This window comes from Triticum aestivum, chromosome 2B (genome assembly GCF_018294505.1).
Source record: "Triticum aestivum cultivar Chinese Spring chromosome 2B, IWGSC CS RefSeq v2.1, whole genome shotgun sequence".
NCBI lineage: Eukaryota > Viridiplantae > Streptophyta > Magnoliopsida > Poales > Poaceae > Triticum > Triticum aestivum.
The window spans coordinates 134,001,205-134,011,743 of NC_057798.1; the positions used below are offsets into that span (position 1 = coordinate 134,001,205).

General features: G+C 48.8%; 1 long non-coding RNA gene across 1 annotated transcript; it reads left to right on the forward strand.

Annotated features, from left to right (window-relative positions):
• The first annotated feature begins 4,737 nt into the window (after nt 1-4,737).
• LOC123040804 (uncharacterized) lies at nt 4,738-5,431 on the forward strand. The gene is made up of 3 exons (XR_006418257.1): nt 4,738-4,822; nt 4,917-5,002; nt 5,379-5,431. It is a non-coding gene; the product is annotated as an uncharacterized lncRNA (long non-coding RNA).
• Nucleotides 5,432-10,539: the final 5,108 nt, after the last annotated feature.

The following is a 10,539-nucleotide window of genomic DNA, read 5'->3' on the forward strand; positions in this document are numbered from 1 at the left end:
CCGCTGAGTGGGAGTGCCCAACAGATTGTCATAGTAGCCATCCACCATTGCCGCAATGTTTTCCTGCCCCAAGAAAGTCTCACCCTCCTTAGTCAGTCGAGACATATAATTCTTCCTTTTTCAGTGCCTCGCATGACGATGAAAAAACTCCGTATTCGCGTCACCGTCTTTTAGGAAGATCATCCTTGATCTTTGCCGGGCTATCGTCCTTTGCAACGAGCATAGACCGAGGAGCTTGCATTTTAGAGTACGACGGAGAGTTACTTCCTCGACGGAGAGAATCCTAGTCTCGGATGCCAAGTCCAAACGATAGATCAGCTCCATTGCCACCCCAACCTGAAGATTTACATTACCGATCCACTTGTCACTCCACCTCTGCAGGGCTTTGGCCGTAGCCCCTAGCTTAAGGTGCAAAGCCACATAGGGGTTCCCCAAAGAATGGATTGAACCCCAAGCTGCCTGGACGATATCCATGAAGCCGTCCACTTTAGGCCAAAAAGCTTCAAAACGGAAGCGACGACCAACCTTCCTATCGCCGTTAAGCTCAAGGAGCAGGGGGTAATGATCTGAAATGGACGAACCCAAGGCTCCCAGGAAGCATGAGGGATGGAGGTCATCCCAGTCATTTGTCGAAAGAACATGGTCGATTTTCTCCAAAGTAGCCAGCTGCCGTTCATTGGACCAAGTATATCTTCTACCGTTGAGGTACACCTCCTTGAGCTCAAGCCTATTAAGCGTGGACCGAAACCGAGACATGATCCTCCTGTTAATTGCATGGTTGTTCTTATCCTCGGGGTTTAAGATGAGGTTGAAATCCCCAACTATGGACCAAGCGCCAGCATGGAGATCACAAATCTCACAAAGTTCCTCCATGAACTCAACCTTGTCCGCATCAAGGTGAGGGCCGTATACCCCAATGAGCCACCAATGAGATCCATCATGCGCTTGACCAGCGCTGTTAAGGTGTTATCCATATAGTGTGGGTTGGACAATGCCACCTGCGTGGCATCCCAAGCCAATATGATGCCGCCCCGCGTGCCATCAGCCGGCAAATAAAAGAAGTCCTCAAATCTATTACCCATACAGTGACGAATTACGTCCAGAGTTACAACCTTGAGCTTAGACTCCTAAAAACAGACTACCGATGGTTTGGCCGCCACTACTACTTGACAGATTGCCATCCTTCTCGCCGGAGTATTCAAGCCCCGGACATTCCACACGAGCACTTTATTTGGTTGTGCATCCATAAGAAAACATCTCCACAAAGTCCACCAAAGCCAGCAAGATCATGCCGCACCTACCACACCGGCGTGCAGCTCCTGGAGCGGAGCTGCAGGGGGCTCCCAGCCAAAGAGGGCCAAGATAGCAGCGATGTGGCTATCCGAGAGAGGCTGCGAGAATAACTCCACATATGCCTTGAGTGCCTCATCTCCAATAGTCTCCCCTTCGTTGGCCAAGCACAGTTTCCTAATGATGGCCTGCTGCTGCTTGGATGCAGCCGAGCCCCTGCCCATACTTTTAGCAAGCCGCACGCTTCTTCTAGGTGTAACATCCAGGTTCCTCTTGGTCCTGGGTCTTCTCTGCCTGCTCGCCGATGGCCTCCGCCCCAGAGGGGTGGGCAGTATATGGTTTGGCGAACCCCTGATCTGGGAGGCAAAGCCCTGAGCCTCCAGGTCCATCTCCGCGTCGAACCCAACATCCAGGGAGCCAGGCGTTGGTGCAGCCAGCACATGCAACTCATTCCGCAAAGATCCGAATGAGAGCGCCGAAAAACTCACCATGCATGTAGGCACATCACCACTGCATGCATGCCGCTGAGCGGGATCACACATGTCGCCACACGCATCGCTCTCCCATGGGCTAACGGGATCCTGCTCCCACTCACCACCAAGGAAGCAGACAGAAAATGGTCCTCCGGAGGGAGCCGCGTGGGGTCCGTTGCCCAGTCCGCGCAAGTGTCCACCTCAAGTTCCCAGGAGCAAATGAGAACTCGGGAGGGAGAAACTTCCTCAGCCCCCACGCCCCGTCCCGATAGCTGTTGCTCAGTGCGCGGCAGCCGAGGGGGAGTAGACGGCGTGGCAGATGCAGGGGAGGTGGACAACCTCGGATCCAACGTTGGGCGCTGGCCCACCGAGTCACCCACTCCCGAAACCTGCTGCCTTGGGGAGCTGGCAGTCACCCTACCAAGATGCTCCTGACGCACGGCTGCGAGAGGATAAGCTGATCCTCAGATAAAGCCGCAGCATGGAAGTCATGTGGGGCTGTGTGATCGTCTGCAAAGGCCACGCCATGCAAGTCGAGTGGGGTCGGCTGGTCAACAGAAGCCGTTTGAATCGGGGACAGCCCCACACGCGGCACCGAGCCGGCGGAGGAACGAGCGGACTCCGGCGACCTCTCCCGAGCCGGAACCCTGCGCGGAGCAGCCCCACGCCGGCGACGGCGCGATCTGGAGCGACCACGCCCACGACGACCCCCAAGCTGCCCATCAGAGTCCTCCTCGGCCGACGACGGTGGCGGCGGAGGAGATCCTACTGGCGGCCACGGACCTACAATCCAAGGAGCAACCGGCGGCGCCTCCTGAACGATATCCACCGGGTACCAGAGCGCGTCCAGAAGGCCATCCTCCCGCTGGATCGAGCGTCTCCCTGCCTCTTCCACCACAAGAATGCGCCTTTGAGGGATCCTCGCCGAGTCGTCCGTGCGCAACCATACGCGTAACGCAGACAAGTCGTCCCGCCGCGTCGTGCAGTCAGCCACTCTGACCACGATGCCAAGCCCCCAGAGCAAGGACTCCGCCGCCCGCCGAGACCAGGCATTCACCGGGACGCCGAAAAGGGCCAGAGGCACCAGAAACGGCATGGTGATTGCTATGGCCCGTGCGGAGCGCGACCAAGGACGCAACAGAAGCTCACTGCGACCCACCGGGACACGACCACGATCCACCAACATGTTGCGCATGGCCAAGTTCCTGCATAATACGAGGAATTCCTCCGGGAAGAAGGGACGGATGGACATGTCCAAGGCCCCGATGCCGAACTCCGCATGAATCGCCGCAGCAGCATCAGCCAAGCCCAGGCCAGCCACCGGCCGAGCACCGGACACCGACACGACAACAGCCCTGCCGAGTTCCGCCTCCAAAGCAACCGTCTCCGCCGATGCCTCCAAGAAGCAGCAGTCCACCGGCTCCAAGGGCTGCCCGCCGACAAAGGCCGACAGAGGCAGAGCGGAGACAGGGCGAGCGACGGAACCAGCGCTGGCCACCTGTGACCAGGAGCACTCCGCGCGAACGGCACCAGCCGGAGGGGGGCCGGGAGGGGGAGGAGGAGGGTCGGGCGGTGTCATGAGGCAGACAACGTGGGCAGGTGGCGGGCCCGGGGGAGGGCGGAAGTACCAAGCGTGGAGCCGGGGTGGTCTGCAACCCAGCAGGCGGGCAGCCCCGGAGCGCCGGAGGAGGGCACGGGGGCTGCGAGACCGGCGACGCACTCCGAGGCTGCATGCAGCCCCGCGACTCATGATAAACTTTGGAACAAGGGCGATAGCACAAGTCAAAATCAGATGCACCAGGTATCCCAACGCAAGACAAAAGATGGGTTACGCATAGAACCTGCTAATGAACAATGAAAAGATAATATTCCTACTAACTTATTTTAAAATATTGTTATTTACTGCTCGATTTTGAGAAAACTGATTGGGTAACTAATGTCCACTGTTACAGCTTATTCAATAATTACAAATTCCATTTACATGTTAATACACAATAACCAAATATTGGAAGGCATGATACAGGACCAGAAAGCAAGACATGCATAGCCTATATTTTCAGAACTTGGTGAAATATTAAATGATAACAAGCATGTCGTACTATCCATTACCTTGACAATCAATAGCTCAACTCTGCTTTCTTCCTCGTAATAAGTGATTTTTCTGAGAAGTCATGTAAACCTGGAAGATGAAAGAAAAAGATCTCACACAGCCTTTCTAAAAGCAGTTGCAGCTCTGTTCTAGTACAATCTTTTGCAGAGAAATCAACGGCTTTTTGTCCAAAAGGACCCCCTGCCGAACGCTATTGTCAAAAAGGACTATCTGCAGATAAAAACGTCAAAAAGGACCCCCTGGCTAGTGGCGGCAGGTGCGGCAGGTGACACGTGGCACCTGCCGCCACGCCAGGAGGCGGCGGGCCCGGCCGCCACCGCAGGAGGCGGCCACGCCAGCCGAACGGAATCTCCACTCTGCGTCGCGCCGTGACGGAACGGGGCGGGCCAGGTGGGCCCGGCCGCCACCGGGCGAGGCGGCCAGCCCTGGCGCGGTCGCTGCCTGGGCGACAGGCCCTGATGCGAGCGGGCCCCGCCGGTGGGCCTCGCCGCCACTGGCTGAGGCGGCCACCCCTGTGGACAGCAGCTGGTGCGCGCTGACTGTGCACGGAAGGCGAGGTCCTGGCACTGATTCCCACGCGCGAAAACTGGCGGGGCGGGAATCACTCTGGCACTGATTGTTGTTGCTTTTGCTGATTCCGACGCGCGGCAAACGACGAATTTCACGAGTGGCTTGTTGCTTTGCTTTTGCTCCTTGCATGCTGTTGCTGATGATGTTGATTTTCACGCGCGGGAATCCGAGGCTGCCGACACTACAGGGATCCTCTCCCTTTTATATGCCATGCTTCAGCTCCGTGCGCAAGCACTCTGTAACCTCGTTCCTCTCCTTTGCTCTCTAAGTCTCTAATTACAGAGAGAAAAGAAAGCTCAGTAAGCACTTTCACTCGTGATTTAGGGCGATTTAGAGTTGGACTTTGAGGATGATGAAGTTGAAGAAAAGATAGATTAAGGTAAGATCTATCCATTTTTGTTGGTTTCATTCGCATGCACGATGTTTTTATTCTATTTGATTAGTTCCTAAGTGTGTATTCTATGTTGCGTTAGGCATTATTTCAGCACTTGGAGGAGTCATTTGGAGTTTCTGTAGTAGGAATAGCCGTGCAAAGTGAACTACGAAGTTGAAGATCAAGGTATGAGCTTTGCAATACATTTATTTATTTATGCATGCAGGGTGGTAATTAGTTCATCCTTTAGCTCGTTATTAGCTATGTGATGGTAGTGCTTTGAGGTTAGAAATAATTTCAGACGAGAGATGTAGCATTTAAACTATTTTTTTTGAAATAGTAGGTTGAAGATGTTGCATCAATGTTAGGTGCGTCCATTAGTATTGACATGCGGGAAATCTTAATACGGTAATTAAGAAAAAATTGTACTGTAATTGTTTATTGCATGCGGTATGTTATTTCATGTGGTATGTTATTTTATGTGGTATGTTTATTAATAAGTCGCAATAATCTAAATTTTATATGTTAAGATTAGGTGCTAATGTATGATGTATGTAATTAGGTAAAATAATTCATCTTAGTATCAAACAAGGAGGAGAAGACGTGATTGAAGAAATTATGTTTCCATTTTCGCTATCCCATTTTGAGGTGATGAACACATACATGAAAGTGCTATTTTCATACTTTTGTTAGCAGGAAGAAAAATCCGTGTGTAATATTGTTGTTAATGTGATAATAGGTTGACGAGGTTCATATAGTACCGGCGACGGATATTTATTGGAACTATTTTGACGCTTAATTGCATTCGCAAGCACATCCATATTGCAGCTAAGGTGAAAAATGACACTGTAATTTTGTTAATATTTTTTGTATTGATGTACTATTGTGAATAATGTGCATGCTGCTGCAAATATTATTATTTGTAGATAAATGATTGTTATCGTATGATGTGAAAAAAATTATATAAAGCCGAAAGAAATTAAATGTTTTACTCATATGATATTAAAATGTTATTATCGTATTATTATGTTTACTGGTTGTTTGGATAGCGAGTAATTACCATGAGTTTTGTCATAACATGGGTATAAAATGACGCCGTAATTTTGTTAATATTTTTTATATTGATGTACTGTCATGCCGCTGCAAATATTATTATTTGTAAATAAATGAATTTTATCGTATGATATGAAAAACATTATATCATGCCGGAAGAAATTAGATATTTTACTCATATGATATTCAAATGTTATTATCGTAATATTATGTTTAGTGGTTGTTTGGCTAGCGAGTACTTACCCTCAGTTTTGTCATAACCTGTTGTAAGGAAATTATGTAGAAAACCACATTTTACTAATAGTCGTTTTTTCCATAAGCTAAGTTTTTGCATGTTACGAGAACTATTTTAGGATATTTTTGGGGTAGTTAGAGAAAAGCAAACAAAGTTTTAGTTTGTTACGCTCGTAGACAAGTTTGAAAAAAATAGATCTTTAAATACCCGTTAACCAAACAACCCCTTAAAGTCTAAGCAAATGATTCTAAAAACAAACCGAATATTTCTAATGAAAATACAATTATTATTTTAGTCGTAAGATATGTAAATGTTGTCATCGTTACTAAATGTTCAGTTATTAATTATTTGAAATGTAAACATGTATGTTGGTTAGGTACTATGGAAAATTTAGTAGTGTACTATGGGAACGTCTTACGCGACGGTCCATGCGGGGTGGATGTGTCCTTCTGCGAGTCGACTACAGTAGTGGTGAGAGACATGGTCAACGTGGGTTACGCAGCTGTTAGAAGATGCATCCGAGCGGTGTTTGGCCCAGTGATGCAGGAAAAAAATGACAATGGAGGCCTTCGTCATTGACGGAGGAAATGATGGGACAGTTGCCCGTTGGGGTTTGCGGCCTGTCACAGGTGATCGATCGTGGGGGTCGTACATGAGGTTTGCAAGCAATCCCAATAACTCAATGTATGGTCAGCCGATGGTGTATGTGGAGTTCATTTCAGTCACTGATGTTGCCGGATGCAGTAGCAGGGGTGGTGAGGTCGAGTTGGCCATCACATCAGCCCCTAGCATCGGCCCATCGGAACCGACGGGCGGCCAGCCTGTGTATGACACAGGATATTGGTCGGCGGCCGTTGACATGAGCGAACACGTGGAGGGATTGCCGGAGGCGCTAGATGATGATGATCATTCTTCTGCGTCTTCGGAGTCAAGCGGAGAAGAAGATGTTCCTCCTCAGAGGGCGGTCGCGGCGACACTGCAACCTGGGTTTTTACAGGATATGAGCATCACCAACGAATTTCACTCTGCTTCTGGCCTAGGAGCGGGAAGCCTGGAGGTTGGGCAAGTTTTCCCAGATAAGAAGTCTGCTTACCAGGCAATGGGTAGCTATGCAATCGGCATCCACCGCCAGCATAGAGTGAAGCAGTCTGATAAAAAAGAGTTGAAGGTCATATGCATCCACACCGCGAAAGGTTGCCGCGGAAGAGTTCTCGCTAGTCTGAAGCCTGGGGTATGTCAGTCATGGCATATCACAAAAATAGTGGAGCATACCTGTGAGCAAACTGGGACTCTTTCAGATCACTGCAATGTGACAGCAAAATTTGTGGCACAGACGATGGAAACAATTGTGCAGGGAAGTCTCAACATTAGTGTTAGGGCTCTGCAAAAAGATGCAGAGGATCTAATTGGATTCCCTGTTAGCTACAGCAAGGCTAGGCATGCGAAGGAAAATATATTTAAGAACTTGTATGGTACCTATGAGGAGGCATATTCTTATGCCCCTAGAATGCTTCATCAAATAGCAAGTGCTAATAGGGGGACTCAAGTTTGGCGGAGAGAACGTCCAAACCCAATGAACCCGCGTGAGCTAATCCTGGACCGCTTATTCTGGGCATTCGCCCAGACTATACAAGCCTTCAGGCACTGTCGCCCGGTATTATCTGTTGATGGTACCTTTCTCACTGGAAAGTACAAGGGCACACTATTGGTGGCGATTGCAGCGGATGCAAATAATCAGCTTCTTCCTATTGCATATGCATTGGTCGAGAGCGAGAACAAAGATAGCTGGTTGTGGTTCCTGAGCTGCGTGAAGATGGGTGTCGTGAAAGAGCGTAAAGGTGTTTGCATCATTTCTGATCGCAACACTGGATTATTAAGCGCTCTTGAAATAATTAAGGCGTCGGAAGAAGAGTGGGGCTGGCCCGATCTAGAGGGAAGGTGGTGCATGAGGCATTTGGCAGCAAACTTTTACTCCAAATTCAAAAACAAGGATTGGTTCAAGTTATTCAAGAGGATGTGCATGCAAAAAACTCAAGCCAAAATGAATGCGATATGGGCAGGTATCAATGGTGAGATCGACCGCGCGGCCTTGCCGCAGAGAGAAGACCGGAGGGGTCGTAGGACGGTCATAAATTTGAGCCAGTGGATCACCGAGAATTGCCCTCATTTGGAGAAGTGGGCACAGGCTCACGACACCGGGGCTCGGTATGGAATAATGACCAGCAACATGTCAGAGGTGTACAATGGTGTTCTTAAAGGGGTGCGAGCACTGCCTATCACAGCCCTAATTGAAGAAACTTGGAACCGGACCCTGTCATACTTTGCAGACAGGGTCACCGTCGCCAAAGCACAAGTTGAATTGAACAAGCCATGGTCCGAGAAGATGCAAAGACATCTGGACGAGAAAGCAAAGAAGTCCCAAAGTCATGGCTACAGGAAAGTGGACACACTTAGGAATAAGTGGGAGGTCAATGTGCGAGCCAAGTATGTTAAGGGTCACCACAGAGGATCAAAAAAGCAAGCTGTCACCCTTGGCTCAACCTCCTGTGAGTGCACTTGTAACAAGCCCAAGCTTGAGGGCTACCCTTGCAGTCATGTGCTTCGGGCGGCTGCTGTTCAAAAAATCAGCGTCGAGCCATACATATCGCCGTACTTTAACATGTACAATATGTACAACACTTGGAACGATGAGTTCTGGGCTTGGGGCATTGATATGAACTACAAAATGTTGTGGCCAGATGGGCCGAAATGGGTTCCGAACACCGACTTGATGAGAACCGCAAAGGGACGACGTCAGTCTAGGCGTCATCGCAATGACATGGACCATAGCCAGATGGGAGAACCAAGGCGATGCCGTGTTTGCAGGTGTCCTGGACATTCACGCAAAGACTGCCCGTATCGAGCCAACAACAACGCATGATGTTGATATATATGTACTCGCCATGTCTATTTATATTTCTACTCGTTATGTGTACTTATATTGAATTTAAATTCATTCTCTTTGTATTATTGTACTCCTGATGTTAACTTCAGATAATTAATGTAAATCGTATCTCTTTGTATTTTTTAAGTTAATTTAGATTTGCATTTGTATTTCTGTCTTCCTCGTAATTTATATTTGTATGTTTGTGTGCAGGTTATGGGTGAAGTGCCAGTGCTTTTGCAGGGGCCCCATGACGCCGGGCACCGTTGCCACCTATTTTTGAAACCAAAACTAAGCATGATTATCGGCCTTTCAGACTTCGAACCATAAAGAAAACATGGCCAATACACAATCATTTCCTTGCTCACCTTGACGCTTATGGACTACAAGGTTTTGCTAGGCTCACATCATGCGACGACCAAGTACGTTCGGACCCATCCCTTTTGACATCCCTCGTTGACCGGTGGAGACCTGAAACCCACACCTTTCACTTTCGTTTTGGGGAGCTTGCACCTACACTGAAAGATGTTTCTATGATCACTGCTCTACCAATTAGAGGTGAGCCGGTAGTCTCTCCACGAGTGTCTCCATCTTGGGCATTAGATATAGCAGCCCGTCTTGGGATGGAAATGCCAGAATCACAACGTTCTGGTAACCCTCGGGGCATCCCACTCGTCTGGCTTCGTGATAACTTTCTTAATTTATCTAGCTTCGCCAATGAGGAGACGAGAAAAAGACATCTGTTTGCATATTTGTTGTGGCTCCTCGGGAATCTATTTCCAAATTCACATGGGGACGTTGTTGTCCCTGGTCTCATCTACATTGCAGAGAATATGGTAGATGAACCTTTACCCGAGCAGCCAAAATACAACTTCGGTTCTGCCATGCTATCTCATACATACAGAGGCTTGTGTGATGCCACGCAAAAAACCTCTTTCGCACAAAAAGCTCCATTACTTTGTGTCGCCTATGAGTTTCTACAGTTGTGGTCCTGGGAATACCTCCCTGTAGGACGACCTCGTATAGTACAACCCATATACCCATATGACTTTGGCGAGGGTGCTAGCGCAACTATGGCCACCAGGTGGACAAAGGCACAGAAACGTTGGTCTCCAGATATTGCGAAAAATTGTTACCCTATGTACCACCAGCAGTTTGAGATACTTGATGAGGCAGAAGTCACATGGAACCCGTGGACTCAGGACCAGCTAAAATTGGTCTTTGATGCTCGACACTTCACACCAGGCATGTTGACCGATAGTGCATTCTGGCTGACTCGCTGCAACTTATTGTTCCTGTGGTGTGTTGAACCTTACAACCCAGAGCGTGTAATGAGACAGTTCGGTCTCTATCAAGAAATTCCACCACCTTTTCCCAGACGTATCGATGAGGAAACACATAAGTAAGATGTGACATCCCTAAATAGTTAGTGTCATTTTTAATTTACTAAACTCACACTTTGTTACATATTTGCAGGCTAACCAATATGGGCAGGGGTTGGAGTTTATACAA